Source organism: Eurosta solidaginis, chromosome 5 (genome assembly GCF_040869045.1).
Source record: "Eurosta solidaginis isolate ZX-2024a chromosome 5, ASM4086904v1, whole genome shotgun sequence".
Taxonomy (NCBI): domain Eukaryota; kingdom Metazoa; phylum Arthropoda; class Insecta; order Diptera; family Tephritidae; genus Eurosta; species Eurosta solidaginis.
Window position 1 is genome coordinate 192,430,538 of NC_090323.1, and position 23,877 is coordinate 192,454,414.

Sequence of the window (23,877 nt, forward strand, 5' to 3'; positions counted from 1 at the left end):
ATATAACAGCTTCTTTGCCAAATATAGAAATGAAATCTAAGTGTTCTTTGCCCAGTCTCCACAAGAAAGGAGATCCTGCAAACTTCGCGAACTATCGCGGAATCAGCCTTTTTATAATCGGATATAAGGTCCTGTCAAGTGTATTGTGCGAAAAATTTAAGCCCAACGTGAATCGGCTGATTCCTTATCAGTGCGGCTTCCTGGTAAATCTACCATTGACCAGGTTTTCACAATGCGCCATATCTTAGAAAAAACGCGAAAAAAGAGCTGATACTCCGTCTTCGACAGCACGAAATGAGCTGCCTATATGCCGCTGTCTGAATGTGGTTTCCCCGCAAAACTTATACGGCTGCGCAAAATGAGGCTGAGCAACACCATCAGCTCAGTTAGAATAGGACCTCTCCGAGCCTTTCGAAGCTAAATAAGGTTTCAGACAGGGTGACCCCCTATCGTGCGATTTCTTAAATTTGGCGCTGGAGAAAACTACACTAGCTGGATAACTTAGCCGATATGGAACAATATTCTATTAGAGCGTGCAATTACTTACACTCGCGCCGTAAGTTCTGCTTACTTCAAACTGGAAAAGGAAGCGGAAAATGTGGTTTGATGGTGAATGAGGAAAAAACGAAGTACCTGATGTCATCGAGCAAAGAGTCAAAGCATATGCGCCTTGGCAACCGCGCTACTGTTGGCAGCCATAATTTGGAAATAGTAAAAAACTTCGTTTATTAGGAAACCAGCATTAACATAAACAACAACATCAGCTCTGAAATTCAACGAAGAATCACTCTTGCGAATAAATGCTACTTTGGACTATGTAGGGAATTGAAAAGTAAAATTCTCTTTCGGCAAACGAAAGTCATGCTCTACAAGTCACTTATCGTACGCGTCCCGCTATATGGTACAGAAGCATGGACCACGACAACATCAGATAAAGCGGCTCTGAGACTGTTCGAAAGAAAAGTTTTTCGAAAAATTTGCGAACCTCTACTTGTTGGCAATGGCGAGTACTGAAGAATATTTAATGATGAGCTGTACGGGCTTCACGCAGATATCAACATAGTCCAGCGAACTAAAACGCAGCGGCTACGCTGGCTAGGCAATGTTATGCGAATGAAGTATTTTTATCGGCACCCGCCTATGGAAGCAGAGGAAGATGGTGGCCCCCCACTCCACTGGAAGGACCAGGTGGAAAACGATTTAAACTCCCTTGATGTGATCAGTTGGCGCCAATTGGCAAAGCGAAGAAGCGACTTTTGTGCCTTGTTGGACAGCCATAAACGCTTAAACGTTGAAGTGCAAATGAAGTAAGTAAGTAAAAAAGTCTTAAGGTTTTGAATATTGCGTTAGGGATAGTATTTGTATATTCCTTTATTATTTTTCGGTCAACAATTTTTTGTTTGTTTCTTATACGCATCTCACTAAACGCATATTACATTGACTGTACTTTTATGTTGAAAGTAAGAACAAATCACAGCACCAAAAACCAATAAAAAAAGTAAGGAAGTCTAAGATCGGGTGAAACCGAACATTACATACCCAGCTGTACACTTGAAATGCTGTTGTTGTTTGTTTTGTGTGCTTAATAGTGTTACAAGGCTGCGCGATAATACATATACATATGGTTCTATTCTGAACTAATTTTTCTTCGAGTTATGGCTCCCGAAACATAGAAAATTGCTTAGTCATAAAAGGGGCAGTGCTATGCCCATTTTTTAAACGGTTTTATTTAGGTTGACTTGACACGCTGCACAGCTGCAGAGCCGGCCAAGCTTGAAACTTGAAATGTAGTTCAGAACCCGATGACAATGCAATAATACGAAAAAAAATCTTCGCTAGGTGGCGCAAGGATCGAGATATTCACAAAAATCGTATTTGAGCTCTGATTTGGCTCATATTTGGAACACATAATACATTCAAGAATAGAAAGCCACCTATGAAAAAAATCGCCGCTAGGTGGCGCAAGGATCGAGATATTCACAAAAATCGTATTTGAGGTCCGATTTGGCTCAAATTTGGAACACATAATACATACAAGAATAGAAAGCGACCTATGAAAAAAAATCGCCGCTAGGTGGCGCAAGGATCCAGATATTCACAAAAACCGTATTTGTGGTCCGATTTGGCTCATATTTGGAACTCATAATACATACAAGAATAGAAAGCGACCTATGATGTCCGATTTGGCTCATATTTGGACCAAATATTACATACAGTCCGGTAGAAGTGACATCAAAATATTTTGGAGTTGGAGGAGGGACAAGCATACGTGGCGCAGAGTCGAGTAAAGTCTTTGGAAGGATTATGTATTGAGGACTTAGATTGTAACAAATTGTCAGAAAAAAGTCCTTGTAATAATGAGTCACTAATTGAACTAAATAGAATGAGAAATAATAGGCAATTAAATCAAGACTAAAACCTCGAAAAAATATTTTTTTTTTAAGTTAAACGCTTTTATTTAATTGTCTGATCAATGCCCTAGATTGATGAGGAGTGTGATTACTCGTACCTAGGACCTACCTAATTATTTTCTAGCTTTTAGTATTATTATTATTTCATGTAAGTATTATTTTCAGTAAAACCGTTTAACTTAAATTTTTTTTTATTATTTTTAAAATTTGAAGTTTTTCCTATTTAATGTTATAAATCCACTTGAGAAATGAAATACCATTGATATAAAGCTCTTTTGCAAAGACATAGCTTATTTTATTCCTCCACGATCCTTTTAAAAATCTTTTATATAAAAGTGGGTGTGGTTCTTAACCGATTTCGTTAATTTTTCTTCAAAGCATTCCTTTAGTAAAGGCAGCCTATCTGCCGAATTTTGTTACGATAGGTTTAACGATTCTTGATTTATGATTATTAATATTTGTAACATTGATTTTATCACAAGTGGACGGTGCCACGCCTATTTTAAAATTTTGTTACAAATTTTTATCAAGAGTCTCAATATCCACACGTATGTAGATGTATTATTTACTAAATAATCAGGTTTTTTTGTGTGTTTCCAAATGTTATATATATAAAAAGTGGGCGTGGTTATCATCCGGTTTCGCTCATTTTCAATACCAACCTATTCGGGGTCCGGATAAGCTCGTGTACCAAATTTGGTGGAGATATCTCAATATTTACTTTATTTACCATGTTAACGTACAGCTGGGTATAATTATATGTTCTTAATGATTTTAATTGTTTTAGCTTTTTTTTAAACATTGAGAGTGCCATAATTTCTTTCTTAAATTGCACTATCGCTTATTGCTCTTTGTCGCATTGAAAGTCCATTCAATTTGTAGCAACAAACAGATTTCAATCGGTGAATCCAGCCAAACACATACTCGAAATGTTAGTGTAAATGTATGTGTGTGTTGTTGTTTTATTAAAAGAAGGGGAAGTATATGCATTCTTATTTGATCTGAGCGCACTTGCTAAGTTTAATTGCTTCTAATTCAATTCGAATCATCAAACGTTTTTAGGTCATTTGTTCTGTTCAATGTGCAGCGATTGAATTGAATTTTTATTTGGATACTTGAAATAGCAAATAGAATACAGAGAAGGGCGATAAGCGGCAGATACTAGAGTAAAAAATATGCATTTAGATTAGAATGTATCAAAAAAGTGAAGTTCGATATGTACACAGATGTAAGCCTAGAAAACTAACATTTTTTAAATTAGTAGAATGGCCTTATTTTGTTTTGTTGATTTTCCGACAGGGTGAATAAATGATGTATATTGAAATGATTTTCCGTCATCCCTTGTCAAATCCATAACGCTTTGCTAACAAATCGATCTTGTTTTAATATGATATCGATAACTTTTTGATAAAAATGTATAGCTTCTCTATGATAAATCGATTACTTTTCGATATCAAATCGTTAACTTGCGATAACTTTTTGATAATAAATCCATAACTAGTCGATAATGAATTGGCATCATTCCGATAACCAATCGATAAGTTTGTGATAACATAAATAATAGACAGTATGCATATTGAAACATTTCTGATAACTTCTCGATAATAAATTGATAACAAGCTGGTAACAATTTGATAACATTTCGATAACCAATCGATACATTTTTGTTAAAAAACAAAACATATCCATACGTTTTTGCTAATTAATTCATTGCTTTTCGATATCAAATCGATAACTTTTCGTTAACATAAGTAATCTAAAACTTTACTAAGGTAAAACGTTTTTCTAGCATATCGATAACGCTTTTGATAAAAAAATGCAGAGCTTCTCTATGATAAATCAATAAATTTTCGCTTACAAATTGTAGACACTCCGATAACTAAGGAATAACTTTACATAAAATCAAAACCATAACTTTTTATTAATACATGAATCGATAAATGTTCGATAACTTTTCGATATAATATCGATAACTTTGAGATAAAAAACCGATAACTCGTCGATCAAAAATCGGCAAAACGTTGACAACTTTTATTAACGAAAGCAAATTTAGGACACTTCGACAACGAATCGATAACTCGTTCAATATACATCAGTCGGCGAACGTTTTACCCTATAACCATAATTTTCACCATAGCCCTCACCACAAAGGTACGCTACCAGTAGCTGTAATCGTAATCTTCACTCAAACATTGTTTATGTATCCCTCACCTTTGGAGTAACCCTAACCACAAAGATACCTCGCCTGCAACCTTGTTATCGTATCCATAATCAAAACCATTAGGGTGTCCATAATCGGCAACGTAACAGTTAACGTACAATTTTACTATAACTGTTGTGTTTTGTACATTAAAATTTTAAGTAATCATAGCCATTTACGCTACCAAAACCTTTAGCGTAACAATGGCCGTTAACGTAACCATAACCTGCAACGTAAGCATAACATCTAATGGAAACTTAACCATAAATAATAATAAACCCGTTGCCATGACCGTTAACGTTACTGAAACGATTACAAGGACGCAACTATATTCGTAAGCGTAACAGTTACTATTACCGTAACGTTTCTATAATAATAACCGCAGACCAAGCCCACGACCTGATATATAAATAATCTGGAAAGTAAGCACATAAAGCCGGCCAGTGGCGGATGGGGTGATCCACCTTTTCCTGCTTCCGTCATCTTTGCATCTCCTCCAGTATCGGCCATAGACGAATCCTAGCCTTTTTGCATGCCTACCAATGAGGAAGTTCCCAGCTAGTACTCCTATCATAACCGGCCTATTACTTCATCTTCGTCGTCTACCTCTCTTCCACCGTATTTTACCCTGCCCTTGCTTTTTAACATTACTTGATTGACATATTTCACTTTCCTTTCCTTTACAACCACCTTTCCTCTCTTTCTGGTTTTCTCAACCTCTTAGCTCACGAGGTTGGTTTATGTACACTTCCTGAGTTTTTCCATCGGCTTTTATTTGCTCTCATATTAACACAACAATGCAGTTCAACTGTTTTTTCTTCATACGGTCTTGTATCTACACCTACGAGAAGTATTTGTACTGGCTTTCAAGTGTTATAGTTAGTCATATATACGACCGAGTATATTCGCTAGAATTGAGTAACTTAAATATTCATGTAAAACATATAGGTCCCGTCCCACCAATTTGGGAAAATTAAAAGGAGTAGGACGCGAATTGAATCAGAAGTTCGGCCTTAATCTAAAATGTATTCAAACAGTGAATTGTGAAAACGTTTAAAACGAATTGTTAGCTTAATATCGTGCCAGCCTAATTCATCTACAAAGCAATTTCATTTTTATTTTTACCCACAATTCGTTTCTTATCACACATCTCATATTTGTTTATGCTAACAGCTGATACGAGTGACGAATTTGCACACAGAGCACTTCGAACAAATTGTGCAGTTTCACAAATCACAAATACAATCGTCCGTACATATTACAGCAGTTTCTGTGATAGCAGTGGTAGAGCTATTCATATATGGAAACTACCGCCCACACACCCTCCAACTCCGCCTATTTTAGCATACAATCAATCTAATTTTCAATGTCCAGTGGTCAGCTTACGATATTTTAACCTTCTACTCTTTGCATTTAATTTTCATTTTTTGTTGTTGCATTATTATGAGCACAAATTCACCCAGCACTTATCTGAGCGCATAAATGTTCCCATAAATTCACTCAGCACTTTTCAGCTTCCGATGTACAATCAATTTGTTGGCGTACGCTTCATAAATGGATGCTGCATATGAATTTTAAACTGATTTTCTGCATTGGAACATTTTACTTGTACAAACATACATGCATACTTAAGTAGATATTGAATAATCCATTGAGTAGTGAGTGCACTATAACATAACAACAATGCATTCATGCAGTCATCCATTCAATCACTCAAGCAGCCATGCATTCAAACTAGGTATATGTAAATGTATGTTGTTTATTCATTCATTCAAGCGCTTAGATATTTCAGCAACAAGTGGCATCACACATACATTTACCAATATCATATGCATAAGTGTGAATATTTGTTGGTCTAGTAACATACAGCGTTTTTCCCCATAAATATGAGCACCATTTATTGATAGAATACGGAAGTATTAATCCAAAGGCAAATGAAAGCTCTCAAAAACATCTAAGGACTGTGTATTAATAAGTCGCTCCAAGAAACCCTGTAATCGTCTCGGGTATTCTTCTCAACAATCTCAGCATTACTACTTGGTATAAGGGTTCGTCGGCGAGAATAGCTCTCCATTCGATTGTAAGGCAGACAGGAGGGTTCCTAGAGCACAAAAAGTCTACTTTGCGTGCCTTTGTAGACATCGGAAAGGCGTTAATAAATATCGTGACGCACAGTGTCGGTTCCATAGTCCAAAAGTAAAAAAATCAAAGTGAAAAGTTTGTCACCAAATGTGTCGATAGTATCTCTTATTAGAACAGCCTTTTAAAAGGTATATTTGTTTATGTTGTACTCGAACTGTACTCTCTAAGAATAGCTTCACAAGTAAGGTTATGGTATTATTTAGTTTTTGCAGTGTGAGCAAGTTAACTTCTTCTTTAAGATGCTATGTGTGCTTTAAAAAAAAAAAATCTGTCGTTTATATATAACCTCAAAAATAGGCAAAAACGGCGTTTTTTGCACATTTAGGTTAGGATATCTCAAAATCCTGACGTGATAGAGCAATTCTGCGTCCAGATTTGAATTCAGCGCATCGAAAACCTTTAGGAAAGTACGATCTGGTTTATGGTCAAATTTCTTGTCGGCCTGTGTAATTAGGCTTCTCCGTCTGCGACAAAAAAATTCCATATTGTACATAATTATATATTTTTAACATTAAAAGTTTACACCTAAATTATTAAATCTTTCAGTTTATATCACAGTCCTAATTAATCTAATAAAAGCGTGTTTTATTAACCAATAATAAAAGCTTATTTTTAAAAAAGTTTTTTTCTTTAATTTTATTTTTTACTTTTTAGTTAATTTTATTAACCAATAATAAAAGCTTATTTTTAAAACAGTTTTTTTTTCTTTAATTTTATTTTTTAGTTTGTATTTCGTTTTATTAACAAGTAATAAAAGCTTGTTCTTAGAAAAGCTTTTTTCTTAAATTTAGTTTAAATATAAATTTTTTTTAATTTTTAGTATGGTAAAATATTGTTTAAATTAGTTATGTAATTTATTTAATAATTCAAATTAATAATTTAAAAAAATTTTCCCAAACTATTAAATAAATTATAAAATTAAAAATTGCTTCAAATAAATGTTTTCATACATTTAAAGCAATACGTGCAATCCCCGATTAACTCATACAATTAGTAATCTTTGCTTAGTTATTTGTAACGTTTCTCATCCTATCCATTTCTTTTAATGCCTCAACATTACAAGGTTTATTCGAAGTCAACTTTGAACAGTCAAGTTTTTCGATTCGAAGACCTGCTAAAGACCTAACTCGGCTTAAAGCCACATAAGCGTGACCAGCAGCAAATAATTTGCAGCCTAGATAAATAACAGCATGATCTGCAGTAGTTCCCTGTATTTTGTGCACAGTTGAAGCCCACGACAAGACAATCGGGAGCATTCTTCTTTCAGCTGTGCCGTGATTAAATATAGAAGGAAATTGAACTGATTTAGGCTGTATTATGTGAACGCCATCGTTACCAAAGTCTACGCGAACCGATGGTATATCGTTATGGTATAGTTGAGCACGTCTGTATTATGGCCATATAATTTCAGTGATGTGACCTATTGCTCCATTTACAAGTCCCTTAGCAACGTAAACGTTAGATCTCAACATAACTTTAGCACCAATTAAAAATTTCTAGTTCTTTTGGAAAACCTTTTGTTTTGTTAATGTCTGAGTGTATTATATTATTAACATCAATCTGATCATGATTTTTTGTTCCATCAATTAATTTATCTTGCTAATAATCAGTTATTAGCTCAGTGAAAGAAATTGTGCTTTTGAAACGATACGTTGAGCCAACTGTCAACAATCAATCGATAAAAACGTTGAGTGAATAGAGCGGCAAATTTTTATGCTCACTAATTTGTCATAAAGTTGCAACTGTGCGTTCCAAGAAGTTATCACTAATCAACTTCGCCAGCAGTTGTGCTTTTGGAATGCGCCCCATGCTTTGTTCAACTCATTCAAATGAATTTGTATATATGTGCATACACATGTTCACGTGTTCTTGCAACAACAAAACGTTAAATACATACATACATATGAAGATACAGATTTTCGAGAAAACTTATCGTATGTGTATATCAAAAATGGCTTCACTTCGGATATCAGCATCTTCGGCTGTCAGATGAAAAAGACTCTCAACCAAATTACTGATACGAATTGCTACGTTGATCCGAATATATTGGGGCATATCCATAATCGAAATAAAATGTGACCAAGTTAGTTGAAGCATTTTTGACAGATCGCACATATAAAATTGTGTCAAACAGTGCTAACCAACTTATAATCATATTTTATTGTGACTTTGCCTATGTCGAGTTCAGTTTACTACTACTCATTGCATTTCTCTGCTCTATGGGTTAAATCTGTAAAACAAAATCAAGTGCGCAGAAAAGTATGTAACACTGAGCTATAACAGCCTAACTTCTACGTTCGTTGTAAAGCATTTTTGGCCACTAACTCCATATAAGACCGACCAGTGCATGACGGGAGCGATGGAAAAGGGCTTAAAGTGGAGGGGGTGTAGGTTTTCTGCCTCCCATAATCTGGGTTATTGCAGTAAATGAGCTTCTGATGGAGCTTAACGTCGGTGAAAGTATCACTAATACTTTTTGATTAGAATTACTTTGAACAGGAAACGGTCCTAGAGAATCAAGTGTGAAACAATGGGAATGAGGCTAAGAACTTTCGCTAAGTGTTGTGTACTTTCTTTATGAGGTGGTAGCCCAATAGATTATGCTCAATGCTGTGCTGGTCTCAAACAAAGGGAAAGCTCTAATGGGTATTACCGGCAATCGTAAAACAACATCTATCTTGGGATTGATTGCCATGCTGAACTTACATCTAGTTAGACCGTTGAATGGTCTTAGTGATACGAGCTATGAAGTTACAAACATCGGAGACTGCAGCATTCTTAACAACTTTGATTTTATTAAAAGTAAGAAAGATTATTGTTTGGCAACATCTGCTCACTGTGCTTCACCTTAGCCATTCCCTTAAGATTCATGTGGAGAAATTCGGTCAAAGTTGGGAGGGTAGATTGGTGGGGATCTCTTATGAGTTTTTCTACTCGCCTACGTGTATCCATGCTCTTTATATAACACTAATTTTATTGAAATAAGTCAGACTCCCTGATGAAGATATATAAGGGCATCAAAACGCGTAGGAAAGTAAACAGTGGAGTTTTTGCTGAAGAATATCTGCCGAAATGCTTCTTAAAGAAAAGTCCATATTCTACCGGGTCGTACTCCCCGTTATTATACAAATATTTTTAAAATAACAAAAAAAATTATTTTCAGTACTTATCATTATGGGCATGCCTATAGATTTGTTGGCAAGCTGTCTACTTACAAATGCATGTACATCCATAAAGGCTTTCCTATGACACTCTGAAGCCCTCAATTGCTTGCACTATCTATCCCTGGCGTTTATTATTAAATAAGCGATTTTAAGTGCCTTAATTGAAAGTGAGTGAAAGCGCTTTAGAAGCAGTCGGATAAATGCATGTGCCCTGCAGTCAAACCATGTAGTGATAAATTACATTACAAATAGTAGGTATCCTTAGTTTAACTAGTCAACCAACTCCTACTTTTAGAGAAGCGCTGTTCAAAAGAAATACTGTTCACAAAAAATGCTATTTAGAAATGAGTAGGCAATTGAAAAATAAACTCCTCTATCGGGAAATGAAAATCATGCGCTACAAGTGGTTTTAAAGGCGCAGAAGCATGGATACTGCCCACATCAGATAAGGCCACTCTCGAAAGGTCCTAAAGTAGATGAAATGATGAGCTGAGTGAGCCTTAAGAATGCACACATCAATATAATTCAGCGAATTAGAATAAAGCGATTACCAGCGGAGCCATGTGAAGCGAATTAAATGCGATACTCCGGGCAAACAGGTATTCTTATCGGAACCCACCTATAGCAGCAGAGGAAAAGGATGGACCCACTTCGCTGGAAGGACCAGGGCAGAAACGGTTAAGATTTCCAAACGAATACGAATTGATAGCCCAGCTAAGAAGCGAGTATAGACTGGAATCTCCTCAATACAAGCTGTTAACATTTCTCATGAATTGCGGCCGCACCAAAATCATTCTAACAAAAGGTGTCGAGAACCACAGGATGGTGCGCGAGTGATTATGATTTGCTTGTGCTTTTATTGAACACCCATGCAACGCATGTCATCTCTGGGGGTGAGTTAGCAGCCCTGAATAGCAACAACAAAAATTAAAGGGATGAAGAGAGTAAACGAAAAAGGATAAAGCTGCTCAAATTAGGCAAGACGGACACTACGACGCTGCCGAAAAACAAGACAACGGCGTCTATTAAGGTTACAGACTCTGATGACGATACACTATGCCCAGTCAAAAGATGATCCTAGAATTATAGTACAAATCCAAGAATTTAGGGACTTCTTTCTACTATTGAAACGGTCAGTAGCACCAACAATAGTGGACGGAATTGAACAGGAAATGAGAAAATATAATAAAATATCATGATATCAGGTCTAGAGAATGACGTAGAAAGGGACACTCGGGGGCGTCTAGCAGCGGAAAGGCACTTCAGGCCTGACGACAATTCCATCACATTTCTAAATATATTAAAAGGTCCACAAATGTCTCGGAGGTGAAAGCTGCCCATCAGTGGAAGTTTATTTACGCTTCCAGGAGCCCCGGAAGTGGTCATAAAGAGTGCTAAGAACCATAACTCTAGCAGCTATGCAACAAAACTCCGTGAAGATCATTGTCAGGTTGTCGAAGCTCGTAACGCATCACATCTACAACCCTCAGATATATCAGGCATATCACTGAACCTTACGGTAGTGGAGCATAATACATTCACTTCAATGAAAAGACAAAACAAAGTGCGAGAAGCTCGGACTAGTACTTAATTGTGCTTTTACCAGAACGTACCGGATCTATAACCGGAAAAGGACCAGCAGCATCGAAACACACAACCCAAAATCTTCGACGACACTAGTAGTTAGGCGAATAATCTGAAATAATGGGATCTTCCCATTTAACAACAGATGCAATATTTGAGAAGGGAAGCGTTGCAAGGAATTAGTCTGGTTTCTGCGCAAATGTTCAGCTCTAGTCAAAATTAAGAATATAACTCTGATTTGTGTACTTCATGAATCTTTTTGTTATATTCTTTCGTCAGAAAAAATCAACAAATTCAGGCGAACGAGATAAATTGAAACAATTCCAGAAAAAAGTTTATAAAAATGGAGTTCCGGGCCTTACCTGGGTCCAATACTGCACAGAAACTAGCCATAGTCATAGAACTCCAGTATTCGGCAAAACCTAGGTTATTTTAGTTGGTGCAAGCTTGGCCTTCTTCAGACTAGTTCTTTACCAGTAATAGGTTCTAAGTGTAAACTACAATTTATAATGATTAGTCTTCAGTTAGTTCTTAGAATAGTGTATAAATAAATATAAATATGAGTTTAAAAAAAATAATCTTGAACAAATAAATAATATCAAATGTTGGTCATAGCAGAGCAAAGCTTGAAAACCACCCTGCAAAAACAGTTCGACTAATCCCTAAAGAGAGCAGTCTCCGATTGATCTCTTGTGTCTACATTGGGGCATATTTGATCCCATCTAGTCCCTTTCGGGTACAATTGAGATTAGTCAGGTTGAAATCGAAGACAACGAAGTGAGTTAAATAAAGAAAGTTATAGGTGATTGATTCGAATTATTTAAGAAAAATGTGGAGCCCTATACCGAACCTACATGACTTGGACCATATGTTCCATTATCATCGACCCATATCTCTTTGAATGAGTTGGAGACTTAATATTTTACTCCATAGATTGATCTAGCAATTTTTTGCAAGTTTTAAAATTGCGTTTAAAATGTACATAGCCTCGTACCATACGAAAACTAACACCTTTTGATGAGAAAGGATATAAGTACAGTAAGTAAGGGTACAAAGGGGATTGGTCTTATCGTTCCCGTTCAGGTATAAAAGGTACAATTAGTATCTTCATTGGACATGCTTAAACAAAAGCGAACAGTTCAGCGTATACAAAGCGATCAAAACTGGCATTAGTCGCATACACCTTTGCGACTCATCCTGGATTCATCCTAGACTAATCGCATTTTTGCAGGGAATGCACGCAAGCGCACTCACACATACACAAACGCTAAAATTAAGTACTTTTAGTAAAAGTTATTATTTTGAGCTCATAATTAATTTATGCATTAACCAAAGTGGCTGCACTGCACATCACATACACACACAGGCTTACTTAATTGGCACTTAACCGTCTAAACGGTTATGGCCGTCCAACAAGGCGCGCCGGTCGCTCCTTCGCTCCGCTAACCGGCGCCAATTGGTCACACCAAGGGAGTTTAAATCGCTTTCCACCTGGTCCTTCCATCGGAGTGGGGGCCGCCTACCTAGCCCAAAGTAGCATTTATTAGCAAGATTGATTCTTCGCTGGATTTCAGTGCTGATGTTGTTGCTAGTGTTGATGCTGGTTCCCAAATAAACGAAGTCTTTTACTATTTCGAAATTATGGCTGCCAACAGTAGCGTGGTTGCCAAGGCGCATATGCGCTGACTCTTTGCTCGATGACAGCAGGTACTTCGTTTTGTCCTCATTCACCACCTTTACCGCTTCTTTTTCCAGTTTGGAGTAAGCAATTATCTAAACGCCGTCAGGCAGGCTGCCTTAAATTTCGATGCTTATTCAAACTTACTGGTATATGTTCTTGCTTAACTAATTTTTTTATACTCAGCTGAGCAGAGCTCACAGAGTATACTAACTTTGTTCGCATAACGGTAATCCGTAACGGCATAAACTAATCGAGATAGATATAGACTTCTATATATCAAAATGATCTGGGCGAAAAAAGAAATTCATTTAGCCTTGACCGTCCGTCCGTAAACACTATAACTTGAGTAAATCTTGAGGTACCTTGATAAAATTTGGTATGTAGGTTCCTAGGCACTCATCTCAGATCGCTATTTAAAATGAACGAAATCGGACCATAACCACTTTTTCGATATCGAAAATTTCGAAAAACCGAAAAAGTGCGATAATTCATTATCAAAGACGGCTAAAGAGATGAAACTTGGTAGATGAGTTGACCTTAAGACACAGAATAGAAAATTAGTAAAATTTTGGACAATGGGCGTGGCACCGCCCACTTTTAAAAGAAGGTAATTTCAAAGTTTTTCCAGCTGTAATTTGGCAGTCGTTGAAGATATCATGATGAAATTTGGCAGGAACGTTACTCCTGTTACTATATGTGTGCTAAGGAAAAATTAGCAAAATCGGATTACGAACATGCCCACTTTTAAAAAAAAATTTTTTTAAGCCAAATTTTAACAAAAAATTCAATATCTTTACAGTATATAAGTAAATCATGCCAACATTCAACTCCAGTAATGAAATGGTGCAACAAAAAACAAAAATAAAAGAAAATTTCAAAATGGGCGTGGCTCCGCCCTTTTTCATTTAATTTGTCTAGGATACTTTTAATGCCATAAGTCGAACAAAAATTTACCAATCCTTTTGAAATTTGGTAGGGGCATAGATTTTATGACGCTAACTTTTTTCTGTGAAAAAGGGCGAAATCGGTTAAAGCCACGCTCAGTTTTTATACACAGTCGACCGTCTGTCTTTTCGCTCGGCCGTTAACACGATAACTTGAGCAAAAATCGACATATCTTTACTAAACTTAGTTCACGTACTTATCTGAACTCCCTTTATCTTGGTATAAAAAATGACCGAAATCCGGCTATGGCCACGCCCACTTTTTCGATATCGAAAATTACGAAAAATGAAAAAAAAAATGCCATTATTCTATACCAAATACGAAAAAAGGGATGAAACGGGGTATTTGGATTGGTTTGTTGACTTTGAGAAAAAAACTTTGTAAAATAGGTGTGACACCTACCATATTAAGTAGAAGAAAATGACATAAGTTCTGCAGAAGGGCCACTCCCTTTTAAAACCCTCATTAATACCTATAATTTGATAACCATATCGTACAAACACATTCTGGAGTCACCCCTGGTCCACCTTTATGGCGATATCTCGAAAAGGCGTCCACCTATAGAACTATGGCCCACTCCCTCTTAAAATACTCTTTAATACCTTCCATTTGAAACCCATGTCATACAAACACATTCCAGGGTGACCCTAGGTTAATTTTGCTACGTGGTGATTTTCCTTTATTTTGTCTCCAAAGCTCTCAGCTGAGTACGTAATGTACGGTTACACCCGAACTTAGCCTTCCTAACTTGTTATGCATGTATGTATCTGCGTGAAGTGATTTATTCTCAATTTATTTAATTAAAAGTCATGCGGCTGTGTATCATAGAAGAGGTCGGTAAGTGATTTTTTTATGGAATATTAAATTTGAATATTAAATTAATGTGGCTTATTATCATAAAAGGTAAAGCTATAAAGTATGGCCCCCCACATAAGTACCTATGCACTTATTTATATACATTTGCGTCAAAGTAATAAAGTTCACAGCCATAGGGCAATTCAATTTAAACTTTTCCGTTAAGGTTACTAAAATATCTAAATATATTTTGAACATAAATTTTAATTTAAAAGTTACCTTAGAGAAATCAATTATTTCTTATTAAGGGTATTCATCAAACCTCAGAAAAAAAAACTAAACTTATATAAAAAGTCAAGTGGCCTTTTCGTTTGCTATCACTTAAATAAGTTAGCTCTATCCGATACGCAAACTTGTCTTATTTGTGAGATGAACGGTGAAGCATCGACCACTGTAAGGCGTTGCTCTCACTCTGTTCGCTATAGGGAGAAAAAAGACCCTCGGGTTAATGTCTAAATATACAAAATCCTCTACGAACCGCCGTAAGCTGAGAGTCCGAGAACAAGGTGTTCTAATAATCGAAATACTATTAAAATAAAAATTTAAAAAATACTCAATATCGCTGTCGTCTAAATGACTAAAGTCTCAAAAATGATCCTTCTTTGAGGTGCTCTTCTATAATATTCATTCATAAGGTTCCACTTCGTCACTAATAAAGCCTAAACTTTGGCACATGATTAGCTGAGTTTATGCCTAAATTGATTACCCAGGGAAGATTAGCATAAGCTTCGCGCAAGAAACAGTTTGCTCTCCGATACATAAGAAAGTGACTGTTGACTGACTCTTTTGACTCAAGGAGGGGAGGTTACGTTCTCTAAAGGGACAAGACTCACTGCTCACGATCAGAGAGAGAGAGAGAGAGAAAAAATCCGGGCCCGGGACTAAACAATTTATGGGCCCCCTATAAAAAATCCACTAATCCACTAACATTTGACTAACTTAAATTAATGACGCTTCATTCATGAATCATTATTGATGGATTACTTCAAGAAAAAATGTTTGCCACATCAACTAAATGTTTTTTGGACTAAGAGCTGACAATAAAATTAACACAGAAAATTTACTATTTATTTTATTTTATTGTAACGTAGAAATAAAACTTTCTTTTAACAGCCACGTATTGTTTTAAATATTATTTTCTAGTTATTTGGTAACATTTTAATACATTTCTGATAAATTTAATGATGACTATAAATTTTAATTATTGAATATAGAAAGCTCGGATATCAAAGAGTGGCTTTTCTTGCTTCTTTCGCTGCAAAATTTTTTATAGTAATATCAAAATTTAACTGTCTTGCCAAAACGGATTCAACACAAAGCGTGGCAAGTCCTGAAACTCGCTCTTTAAATGAACACGATCTATGAAAGTTTTTGATTCTTGAAAGGACACTGAAGGAACGTTCTGCACTATCTACAGTGACAGGTATGGTGCAAAAGATTCGTAAAGCAACGCAAATCTTGGGGAAAATTGTATACAGATTGAACATAGAAATTCCAATGGTGACAGACCTTTATCAAAATTTGCTCCGTAAATGTGTTTCAAGTGAATTATTTCGCATTCTAAGCTTTGAGAAATGTCCGACTTGTATTTTTGGACAAATTTTTCTGCGTCGCGCTGAAATTTCTCATAGCTGCAAATCGTTCAGTAATGCCAGTGATTACCGAATCAACGATCACCAAGAATGTATTGTTTTTAAAATCAGACTCTGTATCATCCGAAATCATCTCATTTAAATTATCTTCACAACGTCTTTTTGGTTTTCTCTTTCGAATGTCCGGAAACTTTGGCGAGATGTTCAATTGAATAGCAACTGTTTTGCTTTCGTTTAAATTGTCTCCCATTGGTTCCTGATCAACTTCAAATCAGCTAATAAGGCATCTAGATGTCGAACCTCAACATATATGGTGGCGTCTCTAGCTTGGAGGACTACGTTTCTTTCATTAATGGTAGCCAGTATTTTGAACCAAATTGAGGACAGCAAGATACATTCGAACTTGTTGATGTGCTTGAAATTCCGGTAGCGTCGCCGTATGCTTGCGCAGTCAAATTTGGCTTTTGGTTGAAAGACTATGAAGAGAGCTCGGTCAATTTTTTTGAGGATGTCCCATCGTTGTGGAGTGCTGCTGAAAATTGTAAAACATTTTTGTACAACTCCGAAGAAAGTAATTGCAGCCCTACAATATTCTGCAGCATCAACACCACATAAATTGAGACTGTGGGTTGCACAAGGCATGTAATCATCCGTTGTAAGCTCCTTTCATATTGGCGCCGTTATCGTACCCTTGTGCCGGACAATCTTCAATCAAGTATGGCAAATTAGATCAGCAATTTTCTGACCAGTTTTTTGGTTACAATTCACGAAAGCCAAAAACCGTTCTGGAATTGTAAAATTTGTTGCTTTAGAATTGAAATGGAATTAGCGCAAAATGAACGTAGTCAACGTGACTGGCATCAGGCACAGATAGCATCAACGAAAATAGCAACAAATACTTATCTTTCTTCCCTTGATCTAATACAGTTTCCCTCACGTGCTTTGCACAAATTTCTATAAGCTCGTTCTGAATATCTGGGGAAAGATAGTGAACTTGTAAACGTTTGTGCTGCTGTTGTGAAATCCTAACTTTCTCCAAATGATCTCTAAGTATCGGATCATATCGGTTTATGAGATCTTAGATGCCCAAAAAATGTCCATGGTTTCGTTCACCAAGATATACACCTTCGCCTTTGAAATCTAGGCCTCTTTCACCCAAAAATAAAATAGTGTCCGACATTCTATATAAAATTTCTTTCCACTTTTGAGTTTCAGTGATTAGCTGGTTATTGATAAGTGTATCAATTGTAGCCTCCTTTAGAATTAGATTTTGTAAAGATCGCCATTGTATATAACATTTAATGTGATCTTGAGTATTGTCGTGTTGTTGTTGTTGTTGTAGCGATAAGGTTGCTCCCGGAAGGCTTTGGGGAGTGTTATCGATGTGATGGTCCTTTGCCGGATATAGATCCGGTACGCTCAGGTAACACAAAACCATTAAGGTGCCAGCCCGACAATCTCGGGAACGATTTATATGGCCACATTAAACTTTCAGGCCATCCCTCTCTCCCCACCCCCAAGTTCCATGAGGAGCTAGGGGTCGCCAGAGCATCGTATGTTAGTGAAACTGGATTCGATAGGTGAGGTTGACAATTGGGTTTGAAGAAGCTATATATTGCTCTGACAACTGAAGGGTTGCGCTACACAGCCCCTTGAATTTGGTATTTTAGTTGCCTCTTATGGCATACCTACCGCGGGTATATTCTGACCCCCTAACCCGCTGGGGCAGTATTTTCGTGTGATGGCAGTTTATCGTATAGCTTCTTCAATACCTGGATTTTGAATATCCGCAGAACAAATTTTAGGTCGATTAAAAGTATTGGTGCTTAATAGACGACATGGTAGACAATAAAAAGTATTGCTACTGGCTCCCCACACTAACCAGTCACGCTCCACTTTCCATTTGGCAAGATTCTGTTTAACAACGAGGTAGGAAATCCCTCGTCATGACAATCACGTGGAAAAATAACAGGACACTTTTGATGACCTCGACGAATTATTTCATTAACTTCTTCAGATCGCAAAAACTTATTATTCACGGTACCGATATCGAAGTCGTTTAAATAATCTGGATTTTGATACAGAGTTGGTGGTATTGTTGGAAGACTTTGTGAAGATGAACCTTCATCAGTGTCCCCACGAAAGCTTTACGATTTCGGATTCATGCAAACATACATTTTTGTTTGATGTTTTTATTGTCTCCTCAGGCGCCGGCAAAAATTCCTTGTCAATATTCGTTGCTTTTGAAATTCGGCTTAAAATTTGCACATGGAACAACTAAAGACTCTCCTAAATAAAAAAAAATGTCGTAGTACCTCTAAATCGCAGGCCCCTGAAAAACCCCGGGCCCGGTGGGAATTCCACCCCCCCCCCCCCCTCTAGGCGGGCCTGCTCACGATGGTCATACTAATTGGACACTGCCACCTGGCGTCACATGCTTATAACTAAGGCCTCGTCAGTAACAGCAGATGTGATGATGGAGTTATTCTATAGCATAAGTCCTGGTACCTAATTGGGGTTTTGGTCGTGAGGCGTCAAAAAAATTCAGTCATTAGTGAACGGCCAGTTCAACCTAACCTATTTTGTTTTCGCTGCGGTCCTAAACAATTGGAAAAACTTCACAGATAATGAGTTGATTGAAGTGGCCCAAAGTATCTTTGGCGTTTCCTGCAATCCAGGTTTCAATAAAGAAAGCATTATTCAACTTAAGATTTATTTTCTCGGACCGTCATATTGTTGAAGGTTAACTAGAAGTTATGCCTTTAATTAAACAAGACCGATTATTATGAATCAAAGAAAATCAAAGAATTTGCTATCTGGTTCACATCCCTGGTCGGATTCATCATGCCCTATATGGGGAAAATGGTACAATTTTTTTTAAGACGCTTATATTAGCTTCACTTGTATGTATACTTGTTTGTAACTCTCTAGGCTAGGTGCGCAAAGGATTGTCGGAGTGGTTAAATAACTAGCTAAAAAAAAAGTTGTGCTGAATAGCGGAGATACGAACCTCTGTGCTACGGTGCTATCAACATCAAATATCTAAACGTTGCTGATGAAGGAATTTAGCAGTTCCCAAAATGGATCTATACAACGAGCTTTGGCAGTTGTCTAAAAAAATTTTTTCTTTCTTCTATTCTAATTTAATAATTTTTTCAATTAAGAAAAAATTTATCATAACAATACTAATGATAAAATAATTATTGTTAGGCCTTGAGCTCGATTCAAACCAGCGATCTTAAATGTGTTATAGTTTTTCTCAAATACATATATTTATATTATTTTAATTAAAGGGCACTCTTGAATCGCTTGAAAGCTCCACTTTATTTTCATTTTGCTGTTTTTGATTGAGAAGTTTTAAAAAATTACTAAGAAATATTCAAAACTTTTTTAAAATTCATCGGTTAAAGACCACGCCCTCTTTTATATACAATATTTTTAAAAGGGTCGTAGACGAATGTTAAATCAGTACTGTTTTATGCTTGCGAGACGTGGAAAACCTCAACTTCAATTCAGAAACGTCTACAAGTTTTTATTAATAAATATCTGTGCAGAACCCTAAAATTTCGATGGCCGGAAAGAATTTCAAATGACGACTTATGGTCTAGAACAAATCAACCTAAGGCTGCCACAGAAATAACCAAGCGTGAATGGTCGTGGATTGGTCACACTCTCAGAAGACCTCCAGTAAATATAGCCAGACAAGCATTGCGATGGTATCCACAAGGAAGCCGACGACCTGGTGCACCTGCGAAAACTTGGCGCAGAACTGTGGATAAAGAACTCGAAGACGCAGGATACACGTGGAATGACATCACAAGAACTGCACCTAACAGAATAAGATTTAAGTCGGTGGTCGAGGCCCTATGCTCCAATAGGAGTTGAGGAGGATGACGATGATGATGAGACGAAAATAATAAGCTATATCTTAGCGAAAAAGAGCTTTGTATCAATCGAATTTTACCTTCTAAATTGAATTATAACATTAAATTGGAAAACACTAAAATTTTTGAAATGGGTGGGGCACCGCCCCTTTTATGACTAAGCAATTTTCTATGTTTCGGGAGCCATAACTCGAAGAAAAATTAACATATCGTAATGAAATTGGGTACACATATTTTCCTTATAGCAGAAAATATTTCTAGTAAAAACGGACGGGATCGGTTAAAGACCACGGCAACTTAGATATAAGACAAGTTTAAATGGGTCGTCGACTAGAATAATAAGCTATAACTTAGCAAATAATTGTTTTGAATCAATGATATTTCCCTTATAAAGTTTTATTGTAAGAGAGAGAAAATGGGGAGAAATTTTTTTTAAACGGGCGGTAGAAAAGTAATTTATCTGAAATGAAATGCGCAATTGAAGCTCACGCTGAGTATATAATGTTCGGTTACACCCGAACTTAGACACCTTTACTTGTTTTTATAATAAAAATATTGAAATTAAAAAAAAAAAAATATTTAAAACATTAGCTGTGTTTTTTTTACATTTATATACATACACACTTATACTTCCTATGAACTGCTAAGTGAATAACTTTATCTACGCTTATGAAATTCTTGCGCATAAAATTAGTACTGCTAAATTTCTGTAGCGTTATATTAGGTTCAAACACACACCAAATTGGCAATTTATACTATTTGGGCAATTTATTACGCAATTTGTCATATAATAAATTGTAATAATAAATTGCCAATTTAAAAAAAATTGCGTAATAAATTGTTTCAAACTGCAAATGCAACATTGTAAAGTGTGTTTATTGAGTATATTTAAACGTCAGTTACGCATGGCTGAACTATATGGTTGGCTCATCTCATCAGCTGATTTTATGTCTTTCATTTCACTGGAGTAGGGATTTTCAAAAGAAGATGGCAAACTCAAAATGAAACCAAAACATTGAACACATTTGCTTACAACACACAAAAATTTCAAAGTTTTATGTTTTCATTCCATTTCATTCGCCTAATAATGTGCGTGTTTATTTTGACAGTCTGAACAAAGGTATGTTCTTGCTGTAGAGATGATCCAACCAGCTATCAAATTACTATTGTGTAAGCTATATCGAGTTGTATGAACAGCACTCAATTCAAATCGAAATTTCCTCAATTTATTTTTCTGTTTGAACATAGTATTATAGTCAGTTTGAACTGAAATATATCTCTACACTATTCTCCACTTCTATGACCAAAAAGTGTGTGTCTCAGCTGTTCAGTACAACCCGTTTTGTAGCGAGTTATTTGACCACTGCCGCGAGTCTACAATAATTGCCACTAGATGGGTCTCCTGAACATTATCCAATGCCGTCTTTCAGTGAGTTTTACAGCTCCAGCTCACGCTCAATTCTCACGGGAATGCTCTGCATCATTGAGAAACTTGAGAAGCAGATTTCGTGAAATTTTCGCACACGTGAAATGTGATAGGCAGATGTCGCTGCTGTTTTTCATTTAACTCATACCGCGAAAGGCTAATCAGCGACATCTATTTTTGAAAAAGTAGGTATATTAAAGGCCGCGTTGCCAACCTAAAAAGAAGTAATTAAAAAACTATCTGGCTCACAAATTGAACCAGACTTCTATCTGGATTTATCTGGCTCAAATCGTTGTTGTTGCATTTACATGCAAAATTATTTATCTGGCTCAGGATTTTGCCACCGGATGATAGCTTAAGTGATGATGAGCGTTTTTGTGTTAGTTAGAAATGTAGATGTATATACATGTGAAAACAAAACACGGCTATTGAAATTCAATGTGGATTATACATGTACTTGTGTATATGAAAAAGGGTATATACAGCTTCTCATAACCGTCAAGGAAACGAATCCATCACTTCACAAATATTTATTAATATATATCTATACTTTTGTTTTGCTTACTTTATCGTGTGAATTTGATTACTTATTTTCTATTTCTCATTTCACCAGATTAATTATTAAAAAACACAATGCGTGCCAATCACTTGAACAGCTGAAACCAGCTGATGCTCGATAAATTAAAACGTTATTTTGTTCACTTTTTTTCAACACACATTAATAAGTAATATTCCTTTCATTAAATAATTTGTTGAAATATTTCATTTTAATTTCAGCGTTATATCTCTTTGTAAATAATAAATAATTTTTGGTATGGAAGAAGTAAAAGGGCAATGAACAAATCCCCACCAACACAAAATTAAGACGCAAACTGATAAAAAGGAGAACAAATAACAACATCACTCATAAATATGTAAGTAACAATAAATGAAAACAAATTTTTGTTTGAGAGTTAAGAAAAAATTGCACGATTAATTAAAACTTGACAGCACGCACAAAAAGTTATCACAAAACTTATCAAAGCAGCAGCGCAGAGGTGGGATGGGATTAATGGCACGCTGAGCTTTTGCCGCGCGCTCCCTAAGGATGCATATATTTATAACGACACTCATACGCACTGGTGTACCTACAACAAATTATGATTGTGCATTGAGGGCGTTCACAAACAGAAAACTTTCAATACTTCACTGGCATTTTGTCAGCAATCAAAATATTATACTAAAGCGCAAAGCGATATTCCATGCTTCTAACGGTAAAGTTGTGAGCAGAATTTGTTTATATTAAAACACGCGCGCTTAGGGAAAAATACACGAAAAATCACTTTGTGTCAAAAGATCAAACGCCACAAAGTACAGCAAAAAGCATCATAAAAGGAAAATTGCAAAGTCAACATTGAAATGTCAACAAGTCGTAAGTGAGTTGTAAGTCACTTAATCCCTTTTCGTTGCAGCGCTGAAAAACGCACATCAGACAACAACAAAAAAACCAACTAAAAATACAATTGCTTCCGCAAGATATTACTTTAACCAACACTTTTTTGTTGTTTGTACGTTTTGATTGATGAAGGGTAGAGTTTGTTAACAAACACTTATGCATACAAACACACACACCAAACAAAGCTATAATCACTACACTGTCTTAGTTTTGCGCGCCAATTTCTACTACGCGAAATTTTACGCACAGTTTGTATACACGCACTTATACCGTTAGTGCTTTGTTTGGTGGTGCAACGTATAGCGCGAACAACTGTTTTTTTGTGTAGCTCGCTCGTACATCCACTCTGTTTCACAATCGAATTCTAACTGCCGCAATGGCAGCACTGGCCCCCAACAAGCAAGTTGAAGTGTGTGAATCAGCCGCGCGTTCATGGCGGTGTTGACGTTTGCTGCGCGCTTTCTGTTTGTATTTAGCGCACATTCGGCGTACGCAGACGCCGAAATTAAGCAGAAGCTCGAATCAACGACAGATAACTAACCAACATCGTCGCTTTTC

At 36.4% G+C, this 23,877-nt stretch overlaps 1 protein-coding gene and 1 long non-coding RNA gene across 9 annotated transcripts in view; one reads left to right on the plus strand and one right to left on the minus strand.

Annotated features, from left to right (window-relative positions):
• Lmpt (Limpet) overlaps window positions 1-23,877 on the minus strand; it is a 958,773-nt gene that overhangs the window by 471,918 nt on the left and 462,978 nt on the right. For 2 of the 6 annotated variants that reach the window (XM_067787097.1, XM_067787095.1), the window contains exon 1: window positions 23,417-23,670. The exons of 2 other annotated variants lie outside the window; for them this stretch is intronic. The gene's annotated coding sequence lies outside the window, so the exon portion shown is untranslated. Of the gene's footprint in view, window positions 1-23,406; window positions 23,671-23,877 lie in introns of those variants that run through there. 2 more of the 6 variants (XM_067787096.1, XM_067787094.1) reach the window with 1 other exon arrangement.
• Window positions 1-23,877, plus strand: part of LOC137251988 (uncharacterized) — a 199,931-nt gene that overhangs the window by 54,278 nt on the left and 121,776 nt on the right. For 2 of the 3 annotated variants that reach the window (XR_010953419.1, XR_010953417.1), the window contains 2 exons: window positions 22,662-22,798; window positions 22,875-23,652. This is a non-coding gene — a long non-coding RNA (uncharacterized lncRNA). Of the gene's footprint in view, window positions 1-22,661; window positions 22,799-22,874; window positions 23,653-23,877 lie in introns of those variants that run through there. The other variant, XR_010953418.1, reaches the window with a different exon arrangement.